At 37.6% G+C, this 27,957-nt stretch overlaps 1 long non-coding RNA gene across 2 annotated transcripts in view; it reads right to left on the bottom strand.

Moving 5' to 3' along the window:
- Positions 1 to 934: 934 nt before the first annotated feature.
- The window catches only part of LOC129532984 (uncharacterized), a 472,085-nt gene continuing 445,062 nt past the window's right edge, over positions 935 to 27,957 (bottom strand). The window contains exon 5 of one of the 2 annotated variants that reach the window (XR_010133199.1): positions 935 to 1,057. This is a non-coding gene — a long non-coding RNA (uncharacterized lncRNA). Of the gene's footprint in view, positions 1,058 to 2,722; positions 2,788 to 27,957 lie in introns of those variants that run through there. The other variant, XR_010133200.1, reaches the window with a different exon arrangement.

The following is a 27,957-nucleotide window of genomic DNA, read 5'->3' as shown; positions in this document are numbered from 1 at the left end:
AACAAGGCAGAGTCTGACAATCTACAATCTTACTGGCTTAACCAAGAGGGAAAAAGGGATCCTAATTTTTAACGAAACCATACTAAATGAGAATCAGTCTCACAGCACACATAGAAAAACCTTTTTTTAATGTAACTAATAATCAAGTTGAAATGGAGTAAAACTGTGATCATCCACCCTTTGATCACCAAAATTCAGAAATGACATGACTGACTTGGCTCTCAGGAACCTAAAACACTCAGATAGCTGAGAAGAGTCAGTAATTTTATTAACCATGCAATAACATGACCCTGCATTTTACGTATTTAATTTTTTCAGCACTATTTGTAGAGTTATGGGAGAGCTTTGCTGTGCTATGTAAAATAGTGTCTCCTGTATTCAACTAGTGTACAATTCCATCATTCAGATTGCTCAATTATGTGAGATCCGCCAATAGTTATAGCATAGTTTGAGAAGTTGGGTGAGACAAGCTTGGAGATTTTAGTGATGGATATATATCATTGCATTATACGGGCATAGTGAGTAGAACTATTGTATTCTCTGTGAGCTGCTTTCCAATGAGAAGGTAGGGAGGTAACATTTCTGTACTTGCCTCAGGTTCTTCTTTATATGAGAAATTCTACAACAGATAGTAAATCCTTAGGTTTCATGTCACTTTTTCATAAAACAATGTGCATACAGAATTCTAGTTAAGCACCTGTTATGAACGGAATCACATTTCTCTACATTTGTATGTTGAAGCCCTAATTCCCATAGTTACTGGCTAAGTGGAATCATCAGGATGGAGCCTTAGTGATACAGGGCTGGTGTCCTAACAAGAAGAGGAAAAAACACAGAGCTCTCTCTGTCTCTCTCTATGAGCCACAGAGAAAAGACCGTATAAAAACTCAACAAGAAGGTGGTTGTCTGTCAGCAGAAATAAAGCCCTCACCTAATCAGTCAGTATCTTTATTGGGGATTTCTGGCCTCCAGAACTGTGAAAAAATAAATTTATGTTGTTTAAGCCATCCAATCTATGATGTCTTGCTATGGCAGCCACAGCTCACTCGTACAGCACCTGTTGTAAACAGAAAACTAAGTTATAGCAATTCCATTCCAATGTCACTTAGATAAAAACTTTTGAAATACTTATTGTCAGATAAGACATTATGGCTGAAAGATTCCATTGTAATAATTTGCAAGTCCTTGAGAGAAATATTCAGGTACACATTTTTATAGAAGCTACTTATAAGCAAACTTTTCTTTGTACTGCCCTTATAAGTGGCAGTTAAGTTTCACCCTTTGAAATGTGCTTAACATCTGATTTCTCAATCACAGGCACTTTTTGGTTATTAAAGAAAAAATATTTCAAAGAACCTAAATATCTAAATAAATATCACATGTATAAAATTTTATGTCTGCTTTTTAATAAAACAAGACATTTAATGCAGCAAATTTATGTTAAAATTTTCTTTTTATTTAAAAATATTGCTGTTATTGTTAACATTTAATTTCAAAGGGAAATTTTGTTGCTGGGAGTATTTGGAAGACATAGTAGAACCATTAATTTGTGGATTGCTGTTACAAAATGTTTACAGAATGTCTCCTTTGCTGATCAGCATCACCCAGTATTTCTTTTAATTTTTCCACTATTCTAATAAATTTATCACACCTAGTTTAGGTTTCCTTAGCAGAATAGACTGTATATAAAGCAGTAGAGCCAGCCAGCTATTTTGATCACAACGTTGTTTTTTTTTTTAGGATTATAGTTAATATTTTAAGAGCCAGGCAACGTAACCTTAGCAACTGAAACAGCACTGGACTCAACAGTAACTCAGTGGTAAATGTGGTCAGGAGACAGGAATTTGGTAACTTCAGGAGAGGATGATTTGGGGTTGAGGTTTAGTTTGAGATTTAGTTTCCACCGTGTAAATTCCTGATGGTGGAGATTTTTAGGTCCATATAGCATAGGGCTTATTTTTGTAAGTTGGGGTCATCTGAGTTTGATCTTGCCAGGCCATTCCCTTTGGACTTCACAGAATGAAATTTAAGTGTTGAATTCATTGTTTACATACATATTTTTTTTTTCACATAAACTTTTGTGGCCTCTCTATATTTAAGAAAAATAGACATCTCTTTGTTTAAGAAAATGGCTTACATTTTAAATATATGTATGTGGCATATAAATACAGCCTATTTTTATTTTTCACATATTTTGGCAATAACTCAGGGAGTATTGTATTTCAGCTATCATAAGGACGTGCAGATTTATGGATATTTTTCTAAATCTTTAATACATCTAAAGAGCAGAGATCATAGATGTTTATGAGGAACAACACGGATATTTCAAAAACTAGATTATCATAAGGATTCCATATTGCTCCAGGACCTTCACACTGCGGCCTTGATTTGCTTTTGGATTGATCTCAGGCCACCTTCACCAGGTTCTCCATTTATAATCACAGCTGAAGACTTGTTGTCTCGGAGGGATGCAGTGCATTTCAAGGTCTTCCAGTCTTTCCTAGTACCGTTCCCTCTGCTAGTAATGCCAACACAACTCACTTCATCTCATCTGCCATTTTTCATTTGACCAATTCCCATTTGCCCTTTTAAACATTCCTCAAGTTATCAGTGTAGCTGTTTCTGACCCTTCCATGCAGAATTAATTGGCCTGCCACAACACCAAAGACATCTTTTATTATGAATTATTTACTCATCCATCTCTGCCATTAGTGCAAATGTTCTTCAAAGGCAAGGGTTGTGTTTATGCATCTTATGTTTCATCTCGTGTGGTGTTTGGTGCTGACTCTGGCATGGAGTAAACAATGCATAGATGTTTGGTCACTAGGCCTGTAGTCCTAGATTTGCTAATTCTGCAGTCTAACTTTGAAAGTTTGTAAAAGACACACACACACACACACACACACACACACACACACACACACACATCATGTATCATATATAGTGAGGTTGTTTTAGGGAGAATTGTTGGGAAATAAAACCCTCATTCCGTGAGTATGTTGGTGTAAATGGTATGATCTGTTTCATGATTTTGGGAATAAACTCATATCTTTTTAATGTTGGGATCTCGTTTATTCCAGCTAGCATGAACCAGAACCAATCTCTCTCTCGGGTCTTTCGTATGCTATGAATTATTAATGGTATCCAAGGAGCAAATTATTGAGTCTGTCTCATTTATTGGAGGCCAGAATTCAGATACATGTAGAAACAAAATATTTCTACTAATGGCCCTAGAAAATGGCCAGAGAAAAAGCAGGAGAAATTCCTGTCCTCAATTTTTCACTTTTATTGCAATAACATATACAGAACATAAAATTTACGATTTTTAAAGTGTATAATTCAGTGGCATTAAGTATTTTCATATTGTTGTGCAACCAACAGCACTAACTGTATCCAGAAATTTTTCACTATTCCAAACTGAAATTCTGTACCCATTAAATCCTAACTCCTCATTCCCTTCCTTCCCCCAGGCCTTTGTAATCATTTTTATTCTAGTTTCTGTCTCTATGAATTTGACTATTCTACTCATCTCATATAAGCAGAATTACACAATATTTGTTGTTTTGTGTCCAACTTATTTTGCTCAACATAATATCTTCAGAGTTCATCCAGGTTGTAGCATGCATCCGAATTTTCTTCCTTTTTAAGACTGAATGATTTCTATTGTATGTATACAACACATTTTGTTTATCCACTCATCCATTATGGGCATTTGAGTTATTTCTACCTTTTTGGCTATTGTGAATAACGTTGCTATAAATTTTGATGTACAAATATCTGTTTAAGTCCCTGGTTTAAAATCTTGGTAGTGTGTGCCAAAAGTGGAACTACTGGATCATTTAGTAATGCTATGTTTAAGGTTTTGAGAAACCGCTATACGTTTTATCATAGTGACTGCACCATTTTACATTTCCACCGAGAAGGTCTAAGGGTAATAATTTCTCCATATCCTTGCCAACTTTTTATTTTCTGTTTGTTTGGGGGTTTTTTTGTAAATGTTATACTAGCTATCTGAATAGGTATAGGAGGGATTTTTTTTTCCTGCTGCTGCCAGAAAAAAATTACTTTTTGCCAAAAATATTCCATGCATTAAGGAAGCAAAGAACACCAGCTGGGTGACTGACAGTTTTTAAATAGCTCATTTTAATATAATGTTCTAAAATATAAAATGAAGCAGAAATATCTCCTGCCTAATGAGATAACTCTTGCTTTGGTCAAAAATTCCTGTGTGGCGGTAGTACATGTCACCTCCTGGTGAAGAGCTCCTGGATGACTTGCTGTGTGCCTTTTCCTGTTAGTGGGATGTACCTGATAATAGAGCCCACTTGCCTGAGTTCCTTATTAAAGATCACAGGAGCAGAGCCCTAGATGGACATGTAACGTGAGTGAGAAACAAATCTTTGCTGTTTTAGGCCACTGAGATTTAGAGTTTGTTACCAAAACCTAACCTAGCTTATTCTGGCTGACACAACCCAATAATCCTTTGTGAAATTGATTTTACCATAAATGAGATGTACAAAGGCTATTATCCAAAGAAGAGAATAATGTCAAGAACATATATCAATTCAGAGAGTTTCCATTTTTAATCCAGTGAAAGATAATTTTTAAAAAGTGTGTAAAGTAGTTTGTAGCTTAGAGATTGTATAGATAAATATACTGCCAAGGAAAGACTACACTGCACTATACCGATGGAAACTTTATTTGGATACTTATACTATATAAAGTAGCACATTTCACCATAGAGGGTTCATCTTTAGAAAACCGTTTTATTTTAGGTATCCCTGTAGCCTATGTACTAATTAGATAGCATTGCTACATTAAATATAATTTCTCTTTATGTCTCTACAAATGTATTTATTTATCTTTGTCACTTAGCAAGTTCTTCATTCATTCATCTTCTTATTCATTTATAAATTCATTCAATAATGATGTTTAATGCCTAGTGGATGTATTCTGTTTGGTACTGGAGGTGAAGGGGTGTGTGTGTGTGTGTGTGTGTGTGTGTGTGTGTGTATGTGTGTCTGTGTTTGTGACAGTTATATTGGTTAATGGGTATTGAGATAATATTACATTGTCCCCGTCCTCAAATACTTTGCAATCTAGTGTATATATAGTCACAATGACCTTCAAGTACTGGAATTACCAAATTACAGTGGTAGAACAACATTTTTCGGTAGAATAATAGTCATTTGGACACCAACTAGTGACAACTTCAAGCCTGTGTAATTCAATTGGAAAAGATCAATCCTGTCCCGGAAGAATGTGCTGTTTTACTCAATGAGCAGGAAAGATGGTTGTGAAGACATGGATGCATCCCAGTACATGGAAAGTTCTCTTAGAATGGGGGACACAGTTCAGAGAGGGAGTAGATATTACTTAAAGACACATAAAGAGGCGTTTTTCCAATAAACAGTCCACATGAAGCAAAAACTTCCTTCTCTGACAAAAGTCAAATCATCTACAGTCACGTTCCATATAACCACGTTTCAGCCAATGACAGACTGCACATACAATGGTGGTCCCATGATAATATAATGATGTTAAAAAATTCCTGTTGCCCTGTGACATTGTAGTCATTGTAATGGCATGGTTTAATACATTACTCATGTGTTTGTGGCGGTGCTGGTGTGAACACACCTGCTATGCTGCCAGTCATATAAAGGTACCTGATAATAATAAATGAGTATGTTACTGATTTATGTTTTTACTATGCTATATATTTTATCATTATTTTAGAGGGTATTCCTTCTACTTATAAAAATTAATTGTAAAACAGCCTCAGGCAGGTCCTTCAGGAGGAATTCCGGAAGAAAGCATTGTCATCATAGGAGATGACAGCTCTATGTATGTTATTGCCCCTGAAGACCTCCCAGTGGGACAACATGTGGAGGTGGAAGACAGCGATATTGATGATTGTGATCCTGTATAGGCCGAGGCTAATGTGTGTGTTTATGTCTTAATTTTTGACAATAAAGTTTAAAAAGAAAAAAATCAAAAGTAAAAATAGAATGAGCTTCTAGAATAAGAAGATAAAGAACAAAACACATTCACAACTGTACACTGTATTTGTGTTTTAAGCTAACTGTTATTAGAAAAGAGTCAAAAAAAGTTTTAAAAAGTTTATAAAGGTAAAAATTTACCGTAAGTGCAGGTTAATGTATCACTAAAGAAATTTTTAAAGTAAATGTAGTGTAGCCTAAATGTACAGTGATTATAAAATCTACAGTAGTGTACAGTAATGTCCTAGGCCTCACAGTCGCTCACCATTCACTCACTCAGAACATCATCCAGTCCTGCAAGCTCCATTTATGGTAAGTGCCACATGCAGGTGCACATTTTTCATCTTGTATTTTTCTTGTACCTTTTCTATTTTTAGATATGTTTAGATACAAAAGTACTGACCATTGTGTTACAATCACCTACAGTATTCAGTACACTAACATGCTGTGTCTGTTTGCAGCTTAGGAGCAACAGGCTATACCATGTAGCCTAAGTGTGTAGTAGGCTATACCATCCAGGTTTCTGTAAGTATATTCTGTGATGCTCATACAATGACAAAATAACCTAGTGACTCATTTCTCAGAACATATCCTCATCATCAAGCCGGGTATTACTGTATATAACTCCTTAATCTCTTCCCATCTGGCTTTAACTGCTACTGCTCCACTGTAACTCTTGTTCAGGGACCTCCAAGATATTCTGACCTTAGATCATCGAATTATTTTCCATATTGGAACATATTACCATTTCCATATTACAACATACTTCCATATTATGACATTATTGGCCCCAGAATCTGTCATGAAATTCTCCTGTATTCCTTCTCCATTTTTTCCTCATCATTATTCGTGGAAGTTTTTCCAGAATATTAGCCTTTGGCCTCCTTCTCTTTTCTTCATTGTTCTCTCATTTGTTACTGCACCTACTCTTAGAACTTTATCTTTCATTTCAAGTAAATAACTTTTTTTTTTCTTTCCAACTTTTATTTTAGGTGCAGGGGATGCATTTGCAGGTTTGTAACATGGGTAAATTGTGTGTCATGGGGGTTTGGTGTACAGATTATTTCATCATTCAGGAGATGAGCATAGTACCTGTTGGCAGTTTTTCTAACCTCAACTTTTTCCTACCCTCCACTCTCAAGCAGGCCTTGGTGTCTATTGTGCCCTGTTTTGTGTTTCATGTGTACTCCATGATTAGCTCCGACTTATAAGTGAGAACATGCAGTATTTGGCTTTCTGTTCCTGCGCCAATTTGCTTGGGATAATGGCCTCCATTTCCATCCACGTTGCTACAAAGTACACAATTTCATTCTTTTTTTATGGCTTCCTAGTAGTCCATAGTGTATCTGTACCACATCTTCTTTATCTAGTCCACTGTTGATGGGCATCTAGGTTGACTCCATGTCTGCTATTATGAATAGTGCTGCAATGAACATACATGTGCATGTGCCTTTATGGTAGAATGATTTATATTCTTTTGGGTATTTACCCAGTAATGAGATTTTTGGGTTGAATGGTAGTTCTGTTTCAAGTTCTTTGAGATATCTCCAAACTGCTTCCCACAGTGGCTGAACTAATTTACATTCCCACCTGAAGTGTATAAGCTCTCTCTTCTCTCTGCAGCCTCACCAGAATGTTATTTTCTAGTTAGTAATAGTCATTCCGACTGGTGTAAGATGGTATCTCATTGTGGTTTTGGTTTACATTTATCTAATGATGAGTAACATTGAACATTTTCTCATATGCTTGTTGATGGTGTATATATCTTCATTTGAGAAGTGTCTGTTCATATCCTCTGCCCATTTTTTATTTTTTTGGTTTGTTTTATTTCTTTGCTTGCTTATTTGTTTATGTCCCTTATAGATTCTGGCTGTTAGACCTTAGTTAGATACATATTTTGCAAATATTTTCTCCCATTCTGTAGGTTGCCTGTTTACTCTGTTGATAGCTGATTTTTTCTATGCAGAAGGTCCATAATTACGTCCCATTTGTCAATTTTTGTTTTTGTTTCAATTGTTTTGGGAATCTCCATCAATACCTGTATTAATTATTGCTTTCCCAAATTCCATTTCTCTGATTGCAATTATCTGGTGAATGTCTCCTTCTACATATTATTTAAATGTTTCAAAGTTAAATGTTTTAAAAAGAAAAATTGTTTTGCTTATTTCTCTCACAATTTTTTACCAATTCCCTCAGGCTACAAGCCTCCAAGTCATGTCTTCATGGTTAAGACCGTAATATAGGTTAGACATACCTGAATTAAAATGTCAACTTTACTCTGGAAGCTATGAAACCTTAAATAGTTTACTAACATCTGTAAGGATCTATTTTCTCATCTATGTACTAGGATAATAATAGCAACTTCCTGTCCAGGATATTTATATAAAATAACTAATTCATGAAGAACACAATTTGTAGAGGTAGATACAGGGTAAGTGCTACAAATTGGTAGTTTTTACTAATATTTAATATTATCCTCATATTTAAAATCAGAAACTAAGTACTTTTACTTCTACCTTTAAAATAGGTCTTACATGAATTCTTTACTTTCCATTCCCATGTAACCACTTTTATTTCAACTCGTATTACTTCCCTTGCTTGTATACCATGGAAGAGTGGGCATTTTATTCAGGCCTTAACACCTGGACAGAGATAATCGTAAAAGGGGATAGAAAGCATTTTAGTTGACAGAAACCACTGAGGCAAGAAAATGAGCATTGTCTTCAATGACAAGCAAAGACTAGACTTTCTTGGGAACATGGAGTTTATGTAGAGGATATTTATAATGATTGAGTTCAATGTGCCTTCTTCCATGGGCAAGAGAACAGGAGAATCTGATTGATAACAGAAGGGTCATCTGCAAATCTGTGCTTCATGAATATTAAGAGAATCTGGTTTTAGAATATGACAGAACAGAATAAGGAGATATTGGAGAGAAGGGCTAGGAGGCTGCTGGAATTACACAGTTGAAAAATGATGCCTTTCGGTCATGAAGAGAAATCTCAGAAAGCAAAATAACAATTCTGGAGAAGCCAGACTCTATTCCAGAGATTGTTTTCCAGTCTCTATAGGAAGGAAGAAAAGACTATGCTCGATTGAGGAATCTGGATTATAGTAAAGGTGCCGAAAGTAGGAACCTGGATATGGAAGAACATGGCAGGAATGTAGTTACTAGAGCCAGATTCCCACATGAGCCAGGAACTCAAGCTGTTAGAATTATGTTCATGAAATCTCCAGTATTTACACAGAATGTTCTTTTCTTGAGACAGGATCTCGCTGTGTCACCCAGGCTGGAGTGCACTCCCACGATCATAGCTCGCTGCAGCATCAACGTCCTTGGCTCAAGTGATCCTCTCTCATCAGCCTCCTAAGTAGCTGGGACTACAGGTGCACACTGCTATACCAGGCTTGTTTTTTAAAACACAATTTGTACAAATGTGGTCTTGCTTTGTTGCCCAGGCTGGTATTGAACTCCTGGCTTCAAGTGATCCTCCTGCCTCAGCCTCCCAAAGTGCTGGGATTATAAGCATGAGCCACTGTGCCCAGCTTCAGAATGTTCTTATATGCATATGTGCATATGAATTTTCTGGGGACCATGTCCTTAGCGTTTATCAAACCCAAAGAGGCCCCTAAACAACAACAAAAAATATTTAAGACTTGCTACATTAGACTGTAAGCTTTATGATGACTAAGACCATCTTATTCTGGTACAGCACTTCGTCCGCTGTGTGTGAGCCGTGTCTGTTTTAATGACCATTTTATTGATTGAATGAAGGGATTAATACATGAGAGAATAAATGAATGTCTTTACTCTTAATGCTTTCCTTGAGGAAAGACACTTGAACTTCAGACCACATATTTTTTGAGTATTTTATATTTACAACTAGTCATGTAATATTGTCGAACTGAAGAAATTCTCCTGAATAGAATAAAAGCTCTCAATGCTCACTTTCTGTGTTGGCTTGGGCCCTCTGAGATGTAGATGCCAAGACATATTAAGTGTGCAAGAGATTTATTAAAAGAGATTTATCACCAAATAATAACAGTAAATAGTGATCGAGATTTAGACAACTCCTGTGAATGACAACGGGAGAAGGAGAAAGAGTTAGAAGGTAGAGCCTTTGGACTGCCATGCTGTTCTCACACCACAGAAATGAGAGAGGAAGAAAGTAAGATTGGGTAAGAGGAGCCTCCGATTGCAATAAAGTTCTGAGAAAGGCTCCACAAGTCTAATTTGGAGTCTTTGAGTCAAAGTTACAAATGTTTCCACTTCAGAAACAAATGGGGCAGCACTAGCAGCCTGCTATACTCAGTCATTAGCTGGGAGCAGCCAGGAGGATGTGAGGCCTTGAAGTGAATGATCAAAGTGGCCATACATGGAAGCTGTCATTCAACTATGCTACTCAAAGTAGGCTCTCTTGAAGAGAGTTCTGAGAACACACCTCCATACCTGCTGTATTTTGTACCAGGAAAATTTTACAGATCATAGTTGATATATGAACTTTCCACTAAGCTTTTACTGGATGTTTGTGCTGGATGAAAACCAGAATTTCAGGAGTGTTCCTGAGAATAGCAGTCACACAGTGATTATATGGATCAAGATTGCTTAAAGGACTGTAAGACTTGTGCAAACCAGGCTGAGGAAATAAACAAAATTTTCTGTTTATTATGGGCTATATTTTTGTGAGGGTACAATGAATAAGACTGACTGTCTCATAAGTGTCTGTGCATATAATTATTTGCTTTCTGATGGATTCTAAAAATCTGAAATGGCATGAGAATTAATATTCAAATTTAAATGACCTTCATCTCTTGGAGACAACAAACCAGTGTTTAAGTAGCCACCTAAGATGATGTAGTCTGTATTGTGGGGACTACTCTGCCTCCAGTCATCTATGGTAAGATTCTGAACACAAAAATGTGAAGTGGCTCGGTGCAGTGGCTCACACCAGTAATCCCAGTGACTCAAGAGGCTGAGGTGGGAGGATCACTTGAGTCCAGAGCTTCCGGGCTGCAGTGAGCTATGATTATGCTGCTGCATTCCAGCCTGGGCGGCACAGCAAGAGCCTATCTCTAATAAGTAAGTAAATAAATAAAGTGCATTTAGAACATATTTAAGATATAGCATTTACAAGAAAAGCTTAACTCAAAAATCAACTGGGATCAACTTCTTCTTCAATGCAATAGATATATATTTCATGGAATTTTGGAGTGGGAAATGAGTTGAAAAATTTTCCAGTTTTGACCTGTAGACTGAGACCATTTGGAAATGATTCTCTCCCTCTACATATTCCAACTGAAAACCAAAACTATTGACCCTTTCTCTTGCTCTCCTTACATTATTCTATATCCCTGGGATCTGGAACATAGAATTTAGACTGTACCATTCATTTTGTAAAAGCTGACTTTAAAAGTTTAGATATCTGGATAAAGTAAACAAGAGGTAGAAAGAAGAATTAGTATGACTGCTTCAAATCAGGTTCCTGTACTTTCAATTCAGAGTTTATTTTCCAGCATACATTCTCCACACAGTCAAAATTACTAGAGCAAGAGAAAATCTCATAATTATGGGAAAAAGAAATTGCATAAAGGTAAATGTGTGGGTCTGTGTCTGAACTTGGCTAATGAGTTCACATTTGTGAAACGAAGAACACAGATATTTCCCCAAAGTAATGTTTTAAGCAGAATGAGTTTAGCAAAATGAACATAATCTATCCATTTCCCCCAAAGAAATGTTGCAACAAGGTTTACAATTAATTGAGCTTTTCTTCAATGGGTTTATAAAAGTGTATGTAGTTTATAACCTGTGAATTTCTCAACCTTTGTAAGTATTGCATTCTCAGGAAATATCAGTAATGCTTTAGTAGCTATAGACATTATTTTCTTCCTTGTCTTTCTACACAATAGATATACCATACTTCACCTGGAATGGAGTCATCATTTCAAACAATGAAAATAGATACAAAATCATATAGAACCAGTTCAGGTAAAAATATTCTGAGGAAGGGGTTATATGGAAGTGCCATATGTTCAGAGGGCCATATATATTGAATCAATTGCCTTCTGAAAGAATTTCTCCTTAGTCAAAAATAGCAGTCCTTTGGGTTTAGTTTTAACCTTCTTGATAAAATAATGTGTTCAATGGAATATCAATCTCTTTTGATCATTGACACAAAAGGAACATTGGTGTAGCCTTTCTGTCAGTCTTCCCTCAGTAGTTAAAGTGGTTACTCCAGAAAAATAATTCCAAAATGCCTGTAACAATTACTTTACCTTTTCCATCCTATTAACATGATGGATGCCTTACTTTGCACTACTATAACCAAATAACACAGAGTGAGAAATGTATAAAGAAAAGAAATTTATTTCTCACAGTTTTGTATGCTGGGAAGTCCAAAATCAAGGGGCCAGCATGTGGCGAAGGCTGCTCTTCGCTTTCAAGGTGATGCCTTGATGCAGCATCCTTCTGCCGGGAGGAAAGCTGGGTCCTTGTGTGGTGGGAGGCAGAAGGATAAAAAGGGGTGAACTCTGTCTGCCCAGCTTTTGTTGTAGGGGCACCTAATCCCTTTCATGATGGCAGAGACCTCATGACCCAATCACATCCCAAAGACCACACCTCTAATTACAATCACTTTGAAAACACCCGAATTGTGAAAGGTACTTATTCAAACCATAGCATTGAAATTATATTTTCCCACTGAAACACAGACTACTCTTTTCAGTAAATTCTGTTCAGGACCCAGTTGCTGAGTGGAAAATGATGTGCATGATAATCTAATCATCTATTAAAACCTTACACAAAACACATGCACCATTTTTTTTTCTCGTGGCAGAGCATGAACCGTGATAATCTCAAATCTATGTTCAGTAAATTAGGAAATCTTCTGTATTTATCTCAGTAAAACACATGGACTTTTTATCTCTTATCTCCAGGCAGTTTCAGATAACCCACTTATGGAAACACCAGTGCCAACTTTTTGTTGTCAGCTACATTCACACATTTAGATTGCAATTTTTTCAAAAGGATGCTAAAGGTATAAATGTTATTTTTAATATCTGGTTTTATATTAAAGACAAAGAGTATTCTCAAGCTTTTTTTTTTCTGTGGTTTCATTAAGTTCTTTTAGTATAAAAGTGTGAAAGCTGACATACCCATTTTCATTCTGTAAGAAGTTAAGAGTAGTCTAGCAAGCTGTTTGTGTTATTAAAATATGAATTTTCTCTAAATGTTTAGTAAATAGTTTTTCTTATTTGTAGAGCTAATGAGATTATATCTACTATTTATGTTTTAAAGACAGATATATATACAACATCACATAACCCTATGCATCATATTTATCATTTAGTCTTCATGTTTACCCTGTAAGGCAGGTATCATCACCTTCATTTTATGTAAATGAGACTTGGCTAAATATGTTACCCTAAGTCATAAAATTAGCTGGTGACTAGAACCGAGGCAGTCCAACTGCCAAATCGCTAATTTTTTAATGAGTCTTACTGCTTCCATGATGGTAACACTCTCTCTAAGGCCTGCGCATTTTGTGTTCATGTATTATTTAATGGTCCAGTTGAAACACTGTGGAATGGTGCCAAGAATATGAACTGTGGTTTTGTATGGATTTCACTTTCATTTCTTACTCCACTTCCTACCCGCAGTGTGATTTGGTGCAAGTTACTATATTCTCTGAGTCTTATTTCCTCAGCTATAAATAAAACAAGTAATGTTTATCTGTCAACCTAAATAGCAACTAGAAAAAAACTCTCTAAAAGAACAAGGGAACAGATTTAGTAAACCATGTTTGCATTCAGGAAGGAAAAGGACAAAGGTTTTTAAAGGAAAAAAAAATGAGGAGGTTTATATAATTGTTTTGAAAGAAATATCCTTGGCTAGAAAGATCAATAGTAAGGGTGATGCCAGTTCGAGGTTGGACAGGCAGTTGCTGGCAAATGCCTTTGCAGAACTATTTTTTGTGTAAGGTTGTGATGGCGTTTGTGCAAGGTTGTGGCATTTGCAGAGTCGTTTGTGATATTTTTGTTATACAAGCCTGAGAACCCTCTCTTCATGGCATTTTCTGGCTCTATTATATTTGTCAGGGTTTTTTCTTTTTTAATATTAGTGGCTTTATTTTCATCCTGAAAATTTTTACATCTCCCTCCCCCCTTTTTTTTGAGACAGTCTCACACTGTCATCCAGGCTGGAGTGTAGTGGCACGATCTCTGCTGACTGCAACCTCCACTTCCTGGGTTCAAGTGATTCTCCTGCCTCAGCCTCCAGAGTAGCTGGGACTACAGGCATGCACCACCACACCCGGCTAATTTTTGTATTTTTTTGTAGAGACTTGGTTTCACCATGTTGGCCGGGCTGGTCTCAAACTCCTGCCCTCAAGTGATCCACCCCCTTCTGCCTCCCAAAGTCCCGGGATTGGAGCCATGAGTCACTGCGTCCAGCCCATTTCCCCTTTTTGATCAAGATCTTTCTTCAAAAGCATCACTGAGCAGTCATCTTCTAGTTGGGTTTTGATGTTCCTCAGTGCCAGGATGAACGTGCTCCAATTGTTGACTGAGTCTCAATTTGGGAGAGTGATTGGGAACTAGGAGTCAGTGTCAAACTGTTTAGTCACATTTGAGCAACAGGGGAGGTTTGAAGGGGGTGGCTTTCAGGCTTAGTCTGCCCTGAGTCTACTATTAAGTTCCATTTTGGCCATTCCATGGTCTTGTGCTATCATCAGAATGTGCTGGGCCAGTACTATTTTGTTAGAAGATGTATTCTTCAAGAATTAAACAAGTAATAGAAACAAAATACAAAGTAAAATTAATAGTAATATGTCAATTCCATGTTTCATAATGGTTTTGGGCCATGAACCTAGGCTTAAAGTAAAGCAATTGAATAAATCAATGATCCTCAGGATTTAGGTGACACCTGTTGAAAACATGTGGCCTATTTTCTCATTTTTATTTCTTATTTTTTTTTCTTATTAGTACTTATGATTCTCAACTTTTCCAGAGTATTTTATCCAGGTAATGTAGTATTAGCAGTGGCACAAACATTTTCTTATTTAACAAGTTGTTAAAACAAACTAAACATGGCCTGAGAAGGACTCTGTATTTCTATATTTGAGTCCTTGTGGATGAACTGTAACCTAGCTTAATAGTAGATGAGATGGAAAACCTAACGTAGGAGTATGTGCCTGTAACAATAGCTAAGTTTTGAGAAATCCCAGCGGCCATACTTCAACCATTCATACACTGCTGAGTGTTCAAACTGTGTTCAAATAAGGCATATGCTGAGCAGTAACCAATCCAGCCATTCTATACCTCACTTCCCATTTCTGTACGTCAATTTCCCTTTTTTGTCTATAAATCTTCTCCGATCCAAATGGCTGTGCTGGAGTCTCTGAATCTGCTGTGATTCTGGGGGCTGCCGGATTCCCTAATTATTCATTGATCAATTAAACTCCTTTAAATTTAACTCGGCTGAAGTTTTTCTTTTATCAAAGTGGATGTTAAAAAATTTCTAAGGTTAGGTTTTGTTATCAAAAGAAGAAACTGATTGCAAAATTCTAATTGCACCATTATGTTGTCAAATAGAAAATGTAGACATCAAGGGAGGTGAGAGTCTTATTATAATACGGAATTTTGTTCTGACATGGAGGAAAAAGCTATTTACAGCATGAAAAATCCAAGTTCTTTTTTTAGTTTGCAGTTTGAATGTCTCTGGTCATAACATTGGGTGGTTTAGTAAACCTTTGTATGGCCTATACATCAGATATGAAGCTGATTTGTTCCTTAAAATGCATCTAGTTTTAGCTTAGAGGGCTTTAGAAATACAGGAGTTTTAATTTTTAGCTGGAAAAATATAGACCAATACCCTGCAAATAATGAATGCTACAATGAATGGTAATAACAAAGACATGTCAAGGCACAAAGAAGATCCTTGTGGCTAGAGCAAGAATATATTATATACAAGAAATAGTGGTCACAGAGGAAATAAAAGTATCAGTTTTTTAAAAAACTAGGCACACGTCCCACATCTTAGAATGGTACTTTCTGGTCAAAATGTTAATGGAGAACTTGATGTGACCAAGGAGGTCTCATGAGTTTTCATACTACTCGTTTATTTCCTTCTACAATACTTCTACAATTAAATTACTAATTCCAGCCCAAATTACTAATAGAGTTGGAGATGGTGATGAAGATGGTAGGGAAGAGAAATCTCACCAATAAGGCCAGCAAATATTCTGTGTGTGTTTCTGTGTCTGTGCCTGTGCATGTGACTTGTGTTTTGTAAGGATGGAGGTAGCTAGAAAAAGAATGAGAGAGAAAAGCCATAACCATTTCAACTTTCATCTCCTCACCCTCAGAATAATTATAAGTGTTAAAAATTATTCAGCCATTATAATGCACTAGGAAGTGAATCCTTTTTAATGAGTTACCTTTTAATCCTTTCAAGTTCTCTAAATTGGGTACTATTGTTACTGATATTTTACATATGAGAAAACTTAGGCACATAGGTTAATTAATTGCCTAAACTTACATATCCTGTAACTAAACTAGTAAGGATATAAACCCAGGCAATCCTATCCTGAAGGTCTATGATAACTACTATACTATACTATCTCCCTGGTATGCTTTTTCTCTGAGGACAGTCATTAGTGTCACTCATCACTTAGTTTGGGTCTGGCTTGGACCTTGGCCAGCCTCTATTTATATTTTTATCAATACATTAGATTTATAAGAAACCTATAATAGAGATTTCTTTCAAGGAACTCAGGACACCATTCAAAAACATAGATATGGAGTTGCCCTTCTTGAGGAGTATCTTTGTGGCGTTCTCTGTATTTCCTGAATTTGAATGTTGGCCTGCTTTGCTAGGTTGGGGAAGTTCTCCTGGATAATATCATGCAGAGTGTTTTCCAACTTGGTTCCATTCTCCCTGTCATTTTCAGGTACACCAATCAGATGTAGATTTGGTCTTTTCACATAGTCCCATATTTCTTGGAGGCTTTGTTCATTTCCTTTTACTCTTTTTTCTCTAAACTTCTCTTCTCGCTTCGTTTCATTCATTTGATCTTCAATCACTGATACCCTTTCTTCCAGTTGATCAAATCTGCTACTGAAGCTTGTGCATTTGTCATGTAGTTCTCATGCCATGGTTTTCAGCTCCATCAGGTCATTTAAGGACTTCTCTACACTGGTTATTCTATTTAGCCATTCATCTAATCTTTTTTCAAGATTTTTAGCTTCTTTGTGATGGGTTCAAACTTCCTCCTTTAGCTAGGAGAAGTTTGATCGTCTGAAGCCTTCTTCTCTCAACTCGTCGAAGTCATTCTCCGTCCAGTTTTGTTCTGTTGCTGGTGAGGAGCTGTGTTCCTTTGGAGGGGGAGAGGCACTCTGAATTTTAGAATTTTAAGCTTTTCTGCTCTGTTTTTTCCCTATCTTTGTGGTTTTATCTACCTTTGGTCTTTGATGATGGTGATGTACAGATGGGGTTTTGGTGTGGATGTCCTTTCTGTTTGTTAGTTTTCCTTCTAACAGTCAGGACCCTCAGCAGCAGGTCTGTTGGAGTTTGTGGGAGGTCCACTCCAGACCCTGTTTGCCTGGGTATCAGCAGTGGAGACTGCAGAACAGCGAATATTGCTGAACAGCAAATGTTGCTGCCTGATTGTTCCTCTGGAAGCTTCATCTCAGAAAGGTACCCGGCCGTGTGAGGTGTCAGTCTGCCCCTACTGGGGGGTGCCTCCCAGTTAGGCTACACAGGGGTCAGGGACCCACTTGAGGAGGCAGTTTGACCATTCTCAGATCTCAAACTCCGTGCTGGGAGAACCACTACTCTCTTCACAGCTGTCAGACAGGGACACTTACGTCTGCAGAGGTTTCTGCTGCCTTTTGTTTGGCAATGTCCTGCCCCAAGAGGTGGAGTCTACAGAGGCAGGCAGGCCTCCTTGAGCTGCAGTGGGCTCCACCAAGTTCAAGTTTCCCAGCTGCTTTGTTTGCCTACTCAAGCCTCAGCAATGGTGGGCGCCAGTCCCCTAGCCTCACTGACACCTTGCAGTTTCATCTCAGACTGCTGTGCTAGCAATGAGTGAGACTCCGTGGGTGTGGGACCCTCCAAGCCATGCACAGGATATAATCTCCTGGTGTGCTGCTTGCTAAGACCATTGGAAAAGTGCAGTATTAGAGTGGGAGTGACCCGATTTTCCAGGTGCCATCTGTCACAGCTTCCCCTGGCTAGGAAAAGGAATTCCCTGACCCCTTGCACTTCCCAGGTGGGGTGATGCCTCGCCCTGCTTTGGCTCATGCTCAGTGGGCTGCACCCACTGTCCTACACCCACTGTCCAACAAGCCCCAGTGAGATGCACCCAGTACCTCAGTTGGAAATGCAGAAATCAACTGTCTTCTGTGTCACTCATGCTGGAAGCTGTAGACTGCAGCTGTTCCTATTCAGCCATCTTGGAACCAAGACACATAATTGTCAGATTCACCAAAGTTGAAATGCAGGAAAAAATGTTAAGGGCAGCTAGAGAGAAAGGTCGGGTTACCCACAAAGGGAAGCCCATCAGACTAACAGCAGATCTCTTGGCAGAAATTCTACAAGCCAGAAGAGAGTGGGGGCCAATATTCAACATTCTTAAAGAAAAGAATTTTCAACCCAGAATTTCATTTCCAGCCAAACTAAGCTTCCTAAGTGAAGGAGAAATAAAATCCTTTACAGACAAGCAAATGCTGAGAGATTTTGTCACCACCAGGCCTGCCCTACAAGAGCTACTGAAGGAAGCACTAAACATGGAAAGGAACAACTGGTATGAGCCACTGCAAAAACATGCCAAATTGTAAAGACCATTGAGGCTAGGAAGAAACTGCATCAACTAATGAGCAAAATAACCAGCTAACATCATAATGACAGGATCAAATTCACACATAACAATATTAACTTTAAATGTAAATGGGCTAGATGCTCCAATTAAAAGACACAGACTGGCAAATTGGATAAAGAATCAAGGCCCATCAGTGTGCCGTATTCAGAAGACCCATCTTATGTGCAGAGACACACATAGGCTCAAAATAAAGGGATGGAGGAAGATCTACCAAGCAAATGGAAAATAAAAAAAGGCAGGGGTTGCAATCCTAGTCTCGGATAAAACAGACTTTAAACCAACAAAGATCAAAAGAGACAAAGAAGGCCATTAAATAATGGTAAAGGCATCAATTCAACAAGAAGGGCTAACTATCCTAAATATATATGCACTCAATATAGGAGCACCCAGATTCATAAAGCAAGTCCTTAGAGACCTACAAAGAGATTTAGGCTCCCACACAATAATGACGGGAGACTTTAAAACTCTACTCTCAACATTAGACAGATCAATGAGACAGAAAGTTAACAAGGATATCCAGGAATTGAACTCAGCTCTGCACCAAGTGGACCTAATAGACATCTACAGAACTCTCCACCACAAATCAACAGAATATACATTCTTCTCAGCACCATATCACACTTATTCCAAAATTGACCACATAGTTGGAAGTAAAGCACTCCTCAGCAAATGTAAAAGAACAGAAATTATAACAAACTCCCAGACCACAGTGCAATCAAACTAGAACTCAGGATTAACAAACTCACTCAAAACCGCTTAACTACATGGAAACTGAACAACCTGCTCCTGAGTGACTACTGGGTACATAATGAAATGAAGGCAGAAATAAAGATGTTCTTTGAACCCAATGAGAACAAAGACACAACATACCAGAATCTCTGGGACACATTTAAAGCAGCGTTTAGAGGGAAATTTATAGCACTAAATGCCCACAAGAGAAAGCAGGAAAGATCTAAAATTGACACCCTAACATCACAATTAAAAGAACTAGAGAAGCAAGAGCAAACACATTCAAAAGCTAGCAGAGGGCAAGAAATAACTAAGATCAGAGCAGAACTGAAGGAGATAGAGACACAAAAAACCCTTCAAAAAAATCACTGAATCCAGGAGTTGGATTTTTGAAAAGATCAACAAAATTGATAGACTGCTAGCAAGACTAATAAAGAAAAAAAGAGAGAAGAATCAAATAGATGCAATAAAAAATGATAAAGGGAATATCACCACCGATCCCACAGAAATACTAACTACTATCAGAGACTACTATAAAAACCTCTATGCAAATAACTAGAAAATCTAGAAGAAATGGATCAATTCCTGGGCACATACACCCTCCCAAGACTAAACCAGGAAGAAGTTCAATCCCCGAATAGACCAATAACAGGCTCTGAAATTGAGGCAATAATTAATAGCCTACCAACAAAAAAAAGTCCAGGACCAGACGGATTCACAGCCAAATGCTACCAGAGGTACAACGAGGAGCTGGTACCATTCCTTCTGAAACTATTCCAATCAACAGAAAAAGAGGGAATCCTCCCTAACTCATTTTATGAGGCCGGCATCATCCTGATACCAAAGCCTGGCAGAGACACAACAAAAAAAGAGAATTTTAGACCAATATCCCTGATGAACATTGATGCAAAAATCCTCAATAAAATACTGGCAAACCAAATCCAGCAGCACATCAGGAAGCTTACCCACCATGATCAAGTGGGCTTCATCCCTGGGATGCAAGGCTGGTTCAACATACAAAAATCAATAAACATAATCCAGCATATAAACAGAACCAAAGACAAAAACCACATGGTTATCTCAATAGATGCAGAAAAGGCCTTTGACAAAATTCAACAACGCTTCATGCTAAAAACTCTCAATAAATTAGGTATTGATGGGATGTATCTCAAAATAATAAGAGCTATCTGTGACAAATCCACAGCCAATATCATACTGAATGGGCAAAACCTGGAAGCATTCCCTTTGAAAACTGGCACAAGACAGGGATGCCCTCTCTCACCACTCCTATTCAACGTAGTATTGGACGTTCTGGCCAGGGCAATCAGGCAGGAGAAAGAAATAAGGGTATTCAATTAGGAGAAGAGGAAATCAAATTGTCCCTGTTTGCAGATGACATGATTGTATATTTAGAAAACCCCATTATCTCAGCCCAAAATCTCCTTAAGCTGATAAGCAACTTCAGCAAAATCTCAGGATACAAAATCAATGCGCAAAAATCGCAAGCATTCTTATACATCAATAACAGACAAACAGAGAGCCAAATCATGGGTGAACTCCCACTGACAATTGCTTCAAAGAGAATGAAATACCTGGAAATCCAACTTACAAGGGATGTGAAGACCTCTTCAAGAAGAACTGCAAACCACTGCTGAACAAAATAAAAGAGGACACAAACAAATGGAAGAACACTCCATGCTTATGGATACAAAGAATCAATATCGTGAAAATGGCTATACTGCCCAAGACAATTTATAGATTCAATGCCATCCCCATCAAGCTACCAATGACTTTCTTCATAGAATTGGAAAAAACTACTTTAAAGTTCATATGGCACCAAAACAGAGCCTGCATTGCCAAGACAATACTAAGCCAAAAGAACAAAGCTGGATATATCACACTACCTGACTTCAAACTATACTACAAGGCTACAGTAACCAGAACAGCATGGTACTGACACCATAGCAGAGATATAGACCAACGGAACGGAACAGAGCCCTCAGAAATAATACCACACATCTACAACCATCTGATCTTGGACAAACCTGACACAAACAAGAAATGGGGAAAGGATTCCCTATTTAACAAATGGTGCTGGGAAAACTGGCTAGCCATATGGAGAAAGCTGAAACTGGATCCCTTCCTTACACATTATACAAAAATTAATTCAAGATGGATTAAAGACTAAACGTTAGACCTAAAACCATAAAAACCCTAGAAGAAAACCTAGGCAATACCATTCAGGACATAGGCATGGGCAAGGACTTCATGTCTAAAACACCAAAAGCAATGGCAACAAAGCCAAAATTGACAAATGAGATCTAATTAAACTAAAGAGCTTCTGCACAGCAAAAGAAACTACCATGAGTGAACAGGAAACCTACAGAATGGGAGAAAGTTTTTGCAATCTACTTATCTGACAAAGGGCTAATATCCAGAATCTACAAAGAACTTAAACAAATTTACAAGAAAAAAACAAACAACCCCATCAAAAAGTGGGCAAAGGATATGAACAGACACTTCTCAAAAGAAGATATTTATGCAGCCAACAGACACATGAAAAAATGCTCATCATCACTGGCCATCAGAGAAATGCAAACTAAAACCACAATGAGATACCATGTCATGCCAGTTAGAATGGTGATCATTAAAAAGGAAACAACAGGTGCTGGAGAGGATGTGGAGAAATAGGAACACTTTTACACTGCTGGTGGGACTGTAAACTAGTTCAACCATTGTGGAAGACAGTGTGGTGGGGATCCCTGACCCCTTGCACTTCCCAGGTGGGGTGATGCCACCTCAAGGTGGCACATGTATGTTCATTGTGGCACTACTCACAATAGCAAAGACTTGGAACCAACCCAAATGTCCATCAATGATAGACTGAATAAAGAAAATGTGGCGCATATACACCATGGAATACTATGCAGCCATAAAAAAGGGTGATTTCATGTCTTTTGTAGGGACATGGATGAAGCCAGGTACCATCATTCTCAGCAAACTATCACAAGGACGGAAAACCAAACACCGCATGTTCTCACTCATAGGTGGGAACTGAATAATGAGAACACTTGGACACAGGAAGGGGAACATCACACACCGGGGCCTGTCATGGGGTGGGGGGGCAGGGGAGGGATAGCATTAGGAGATATACCTAATGTAAATGACAAGTTATTGGGTGCAGCACACCAACATGGCACATGTGTACATATGTAACAAACCTGCACGTTGTGCACATGTACCCTAGAATTTAAAGTATAATTTTAAAAAAACCTAGATATTGAGAAACAGCATTTTGCATCTCCCTTTAGTTAGGAAACATGAGAAATGTAAGAAAAAGTCTTTGGGATCGAGGAAATCTGGTATGAGTGAGAACTGTGGACCAAAGAATCAGTCCTCCCCCTTCCCTTCCAGATTTCTAGTGTAACTTGTTAAAATAATCATGAGCATTCCAAATGTTATAGTTTTAAAGCATCTTTCCAAGTGAGACAGATTGGATTACATTATCGATCTTATACTGAGTAGCTTTATATACTTAGGCTAGTGGTAAGGATTGCACGAAAGGATTCTCACCAAAGAAGTTAGCAGAATGTTACTTCATTTGAGTTTAGGGTCTTTATAGAAGTAACTAATTTAAAATGAAGTAATTAGTGTGAGCCCTAATCCAATATGACAGGTGTCTATCAGTAAGGTGAATTTTGGACACAGAGACAAATACGCACAGAGGAAAAAGATGTGAAGACACACACAAAGAAGGCAGCCATGTGACTGGAGTGAAGCATCTGCAAGCCAAGGGAGCCGATATGTATATTGCTGGCACATATCAGCAGCTGGAAAACACAAGGAAGAGCATTGCCCTGCAGACATCTGAGTTTCAGGCTTTCAGCCTTCAGAATTGAGAAACAATGAATGTCTGTTGCTTTAATCCACTCAGTTTTTGGTACTTAGTTGTGTCAAGGAATTAAGAATTTAGTATGCTAAGGAAACTAGTATAGCAAGTTATTTAACTTTTACCTGCTTGTTTCTGTACCTTAGGATTGGAGATTATAAATGTCACCACACTGCCTGACAAGTAGCGATTGCTCAATAATTGTTAACAATTATAGTTATTTTGAGGGTGAAGAGAGAAAATTAGGCATAGAAATGCTCCTTCCATCCCCCTTCTAGCCACTGACTTGTTATGAAGATTCAAGTACTGGTCCACCTAAAGCACACGGCTCAGCATAACATGTCTTGACACAGGTTGGTTTTCTTTAATCTCATCTCGGCTTTTCACAGACTTCCTTGCCTCTGCTTTTAATACGCTTCCATGCCTGCTGTTGTAGATGACATTCTGAAGAGAGGGCAACCTTAAGATTCTGGATAGTTACTTTTTGGTATTCATGAGGAAGCCTAGAGATGAGTATGCACATGTCCTGGATTGTGAGTGTGGAGCTCTGGGTTCTGATCCTGCCTTTGCCTTACCAGCTGTATGACCACAGGAAGATCCCTTTGCTCCTTTCAGCTTCCCGCCTTGCACATTGAGAAGCTTGTGCTGTCTCCAGATTCCCTTCAGTTTGAAAGCTGACCCTAATTTTACAACATCTCTAATTTTAAAATATCTAATACTCTGAGTTAGCGGTTAAATGTATCAGCCTCAATGTAAAGTAGACCTTCATGAATTGTGGGAAAGGTAATATTTCCTCCACTATTTTGTGTTTGTGCATCCACGAGACCACCTTGAAGACCCAGTCCGTGGTCTGGTATCTGGCATTTACTTCTAATCCCTGAGATCTTACCAACTGCTGCCACTGTTTATCCATCCCCCACCAAAAGGTCTAGGAAGGGTACAATTGTTTAGAGCAGCAATAAACACTAAACTCATGTAGATCCCTCCCTCATTTTGTAAATGGAGAAGGGCCATCTTCAGAGCTGTGTCTGGAATTCTCATCTTCTGACTTCTAGCCCTGGGTTTTTAAATTCTTTGATTGTTTTTTTTTTAGGCAGGATTTTCTAGTGAGTAAGTTATCTCGCCCACTTACACATTCACCACCCTCCAGCATTTTCAAATGGAACAGGTTTGAGATGGAAGTAAGTTACTGATTACATCTGCACCAATGTGTAGGGCAGGGCAAGGTTATTTACTCACCACAGTCTTTGTTCTCTCTTATGCTTACACTAGGCCTTTCAGGGAGATGCCTCAAATTTATTATGTGTCTCACAGCAGTAAGGAGAAAGAATGTAATTTAAAATAAAATATGGCATTGTATTAGGACATACATAATCTGTTCATGGCACTCCTCAGATTAAACTAATCTTAATAACTAGAGTATGAGCTTGAAGGCCTTTATTTAGCATGATGTACTAGGCAGTCAATGATTTGGTTCTTAATTCTTCAGCCTAATTTTTTAAAATTATTTCCTACATGCACCCTTAATCCTGGCTATAGTAGACTACTGATATTTCCAAACCATGTTATTCTATTGAATATTTGTTTGTCTTGAGTATATTGTATCTTCTGCTTGGTGTTTCATTTCTTGCTTTGTCTGCCTACTACATTTCTACTCATTTTTAAGGACCCAACTCAACAACTAGCTATTATGTAAAGGCTTTTCTGTTTAATTCTGGTAGAAACCACATCACTTTTCTGCATCCCCAAGTTACCTGACACTTATACCTACTATAACATTTATCACAATGTATTACCATAATTTTAAAATATCTGTTTTTGATCTCTTGGATTGTAAACTCACTGAAAATAAAGTGCATGTATTATTCATCCTTTTGATTCTCATGTGCTTAGCCTAATACATAGAACAGGGTAATTCTTTTCCCCAAAGTATATGCTGAATGAATGATGGCTGGATAAACTACACCATATATACTAAAGACGATCCCAGTCAGGAGAGGTCACAACAATGTCTCTTATCCTCAACTCTAAGGAACATTCTTCCTACTCCCTGCCTCATCTCTGTCTGGTTCCAGCAATATTTTATTGGTCACAGGTTTTTCTTAGAACTGATTTTGGACGGTGTAATTTGTATCCTGATGCAAGCTAAATCTGAAAAGACATAGATACCATTGATCAGACATTGGACTTATATTACTAGGTTAGAGAAAAGTGTTTTATTTGTAAGGGTTTAATAATGTTACAGGTTTACTGGATAATATATTTTGGGTTAGATTAACTGAGTCCATCGACAAGATAAACTGAGCAATGTTCAGATTAGAGCTGGTTTGAGAAGGCACTTGCTTCCAAGCATTCTCCCTTCTTCATTGGAGTGCTTCCAGACACTTGATGACTATAATGTGATTATTTCAGTGGTAAAACGAGGAAATCTGTGCCATAACAATTTTGGGTGGATGCACTGGAGAGAACCCTGACTCTTGAGATCAGAATCAGTACATGCGGCCAGGCGCGGTGGCTCACGCCTGTAATCCCACCACTTTGGGAGGCCGGGGAGGACAGATCATGAGGTCAGGAGATCAAGACCAGCCCAGCTAACACAGTGAAACCCCGTCTCCACTAAAAATACAAAAAATTAGCGGGGTGAGGTGGCACGTGCCTGTAGTCCCAGCTACTCAGGAGGCTGAGGCAGGAGAATCGCTTGAACTCGGGAGGCGGAGATTGCAGTGAGCTGAGATCGTGCCACTGCACTCCAGCCTGGGTGACAGAAGGAGACTCCATCTCAAAAAAAAAAAAAAAAAAAAAAAGAATAAGTACATGCTTAGTATTCAGGATAGAATGGCAGCCTCAGGTATCATTATTGGGATAAACTGACAAAACAAAAACCTATACATAATTAGTAGAATGATCATACAATCATCTGTAAACCAGGACATTCTTGATAGCAAAAGGGGCAGATATTAATAATTGCACCAAGCAAGACCATAGATGTAAACTGGGAGTGTCTTAGGCAAACTAAGTGCCTGCCCACTCTAGTAACAAAAGAGCCAGAAAAAAAGAGCAGGGATTTCTGGGCCAATCGAAGCAACTCGAACAGTAAGAGGAGAATTAAGATCCTCTTAACATGGGGGTAATTCAACTACGTCAATTAAGATTTAGCATCGCTTCCTCATTGAGTTGAAACCAGAGACTAAAATCGGGATTACAATGTTTGTCTTTTGCAGTTCTTTCCACATAACCTTGTAGAACAAATATCTCATTTTATCCATCTACTGAATATGATCTTAAGAAAAAAGACGATCAATCCAACAGAAAGAAATAAAGGATTGGAATAGGTGGTTTACTAAAGAGTATATCTTTCAAAAAATTTAGTAAAAGGTGTTCAATTGAATCAGTCATTATAAAATTAAAACCACAATGTGATATCACTACAAACTCATCCAAATGGCTACAACTTAAAAGAATAGCAATAATAAAGTTTCACCAGAATATAGAGTAACAAGAACTCTTATACATTGCCAGTAGTAATGGATATTTTATGAACTGTTTCTAAAGCTGTTTGGTATTATCTTCTAAAGCTGAATATAATCATACATTATGACCCAGAAAATATATGCTTATATGTAGGCATATCTAACTAGAGATATGGATGTGGATATGAATATAGATGCATATGTAGATCTCCAACAGAAATACAGATCTACTGAAAGACATAAAGGAAAATGTGTTTGGCAGCTTTATTTGTGATAACATTGAACTGGAAACCACCCAAATAAATTGTGCTGCACACATTCAACAGAATACAGTGATGATGATGAACAAATTCTTTCTACGTGCAACAACAATGAAGAATCTCATGTGCATAATGTTGAAGACCAAGTCGGGTACAAAGAAGTACATATTGTATAATTCCAGTTATCTAAAGTTTTGAAATTGGCAAGAAAAATTGATGTGGTAGAAGTCATACGATTTCTGGGATTCTATTTTTTGAGCTAGATGATGTTGTTGAGTGTGTTTAAGTTGTAAAATTTCATCAAGCTGTGCCTTTGGAATTTTCACACTTTTCTATGTGTATGCTATATTTCAAGAAAAAATTTTTAGAATGTAAAAAAGAAAAAATATATATTTCAATTTTCATAAAAATAGTTCCTGTTTATACATCCATATGGAATTACAAAATCAAATATTGTCTAATTATTTCCAGGTACTGGGATTTTTAGTGTTTTTTTTTTGTACTTTGTATATTTCTGTATTGACTAATATTTTCAAAATACACATTAATCACTTTCGCTAAAATAGATTTTTTATTTACAAAAAAAAATCAGAAGAAGAGTAATACTGTGTATACACCATGGAAGAGCTTTTAAAAGTTCTGGATTTGAATACTATGTTATTTATATTTTATTCCAAATTGCAAACTCCACAAAGTGAGGGAGTAAATCATTAAAGATTTTTTATAAATTTATTG

The sequence above is a fragment of the Gorilla gorilla genome, chromosome 3 (genome assembly GCF_029281585.2).
Source record: "Gorilla gorilla gorilla isolate KB3781 chromosome 3, NHGRI_mGorGor1-v2.1_pri, whole genome shotgun sequence".
Classification (NCBI taxonomy): Eukaryota; Metazoa; Chordata; class Mammalia; order Primates; family Hominidae; genus Gorilla; species Gorilla gorilla.
Note: the sequence above shows the minus strand (reverse complement) of the source record. Positions and strands in the feature narration are given on the sequence as shown.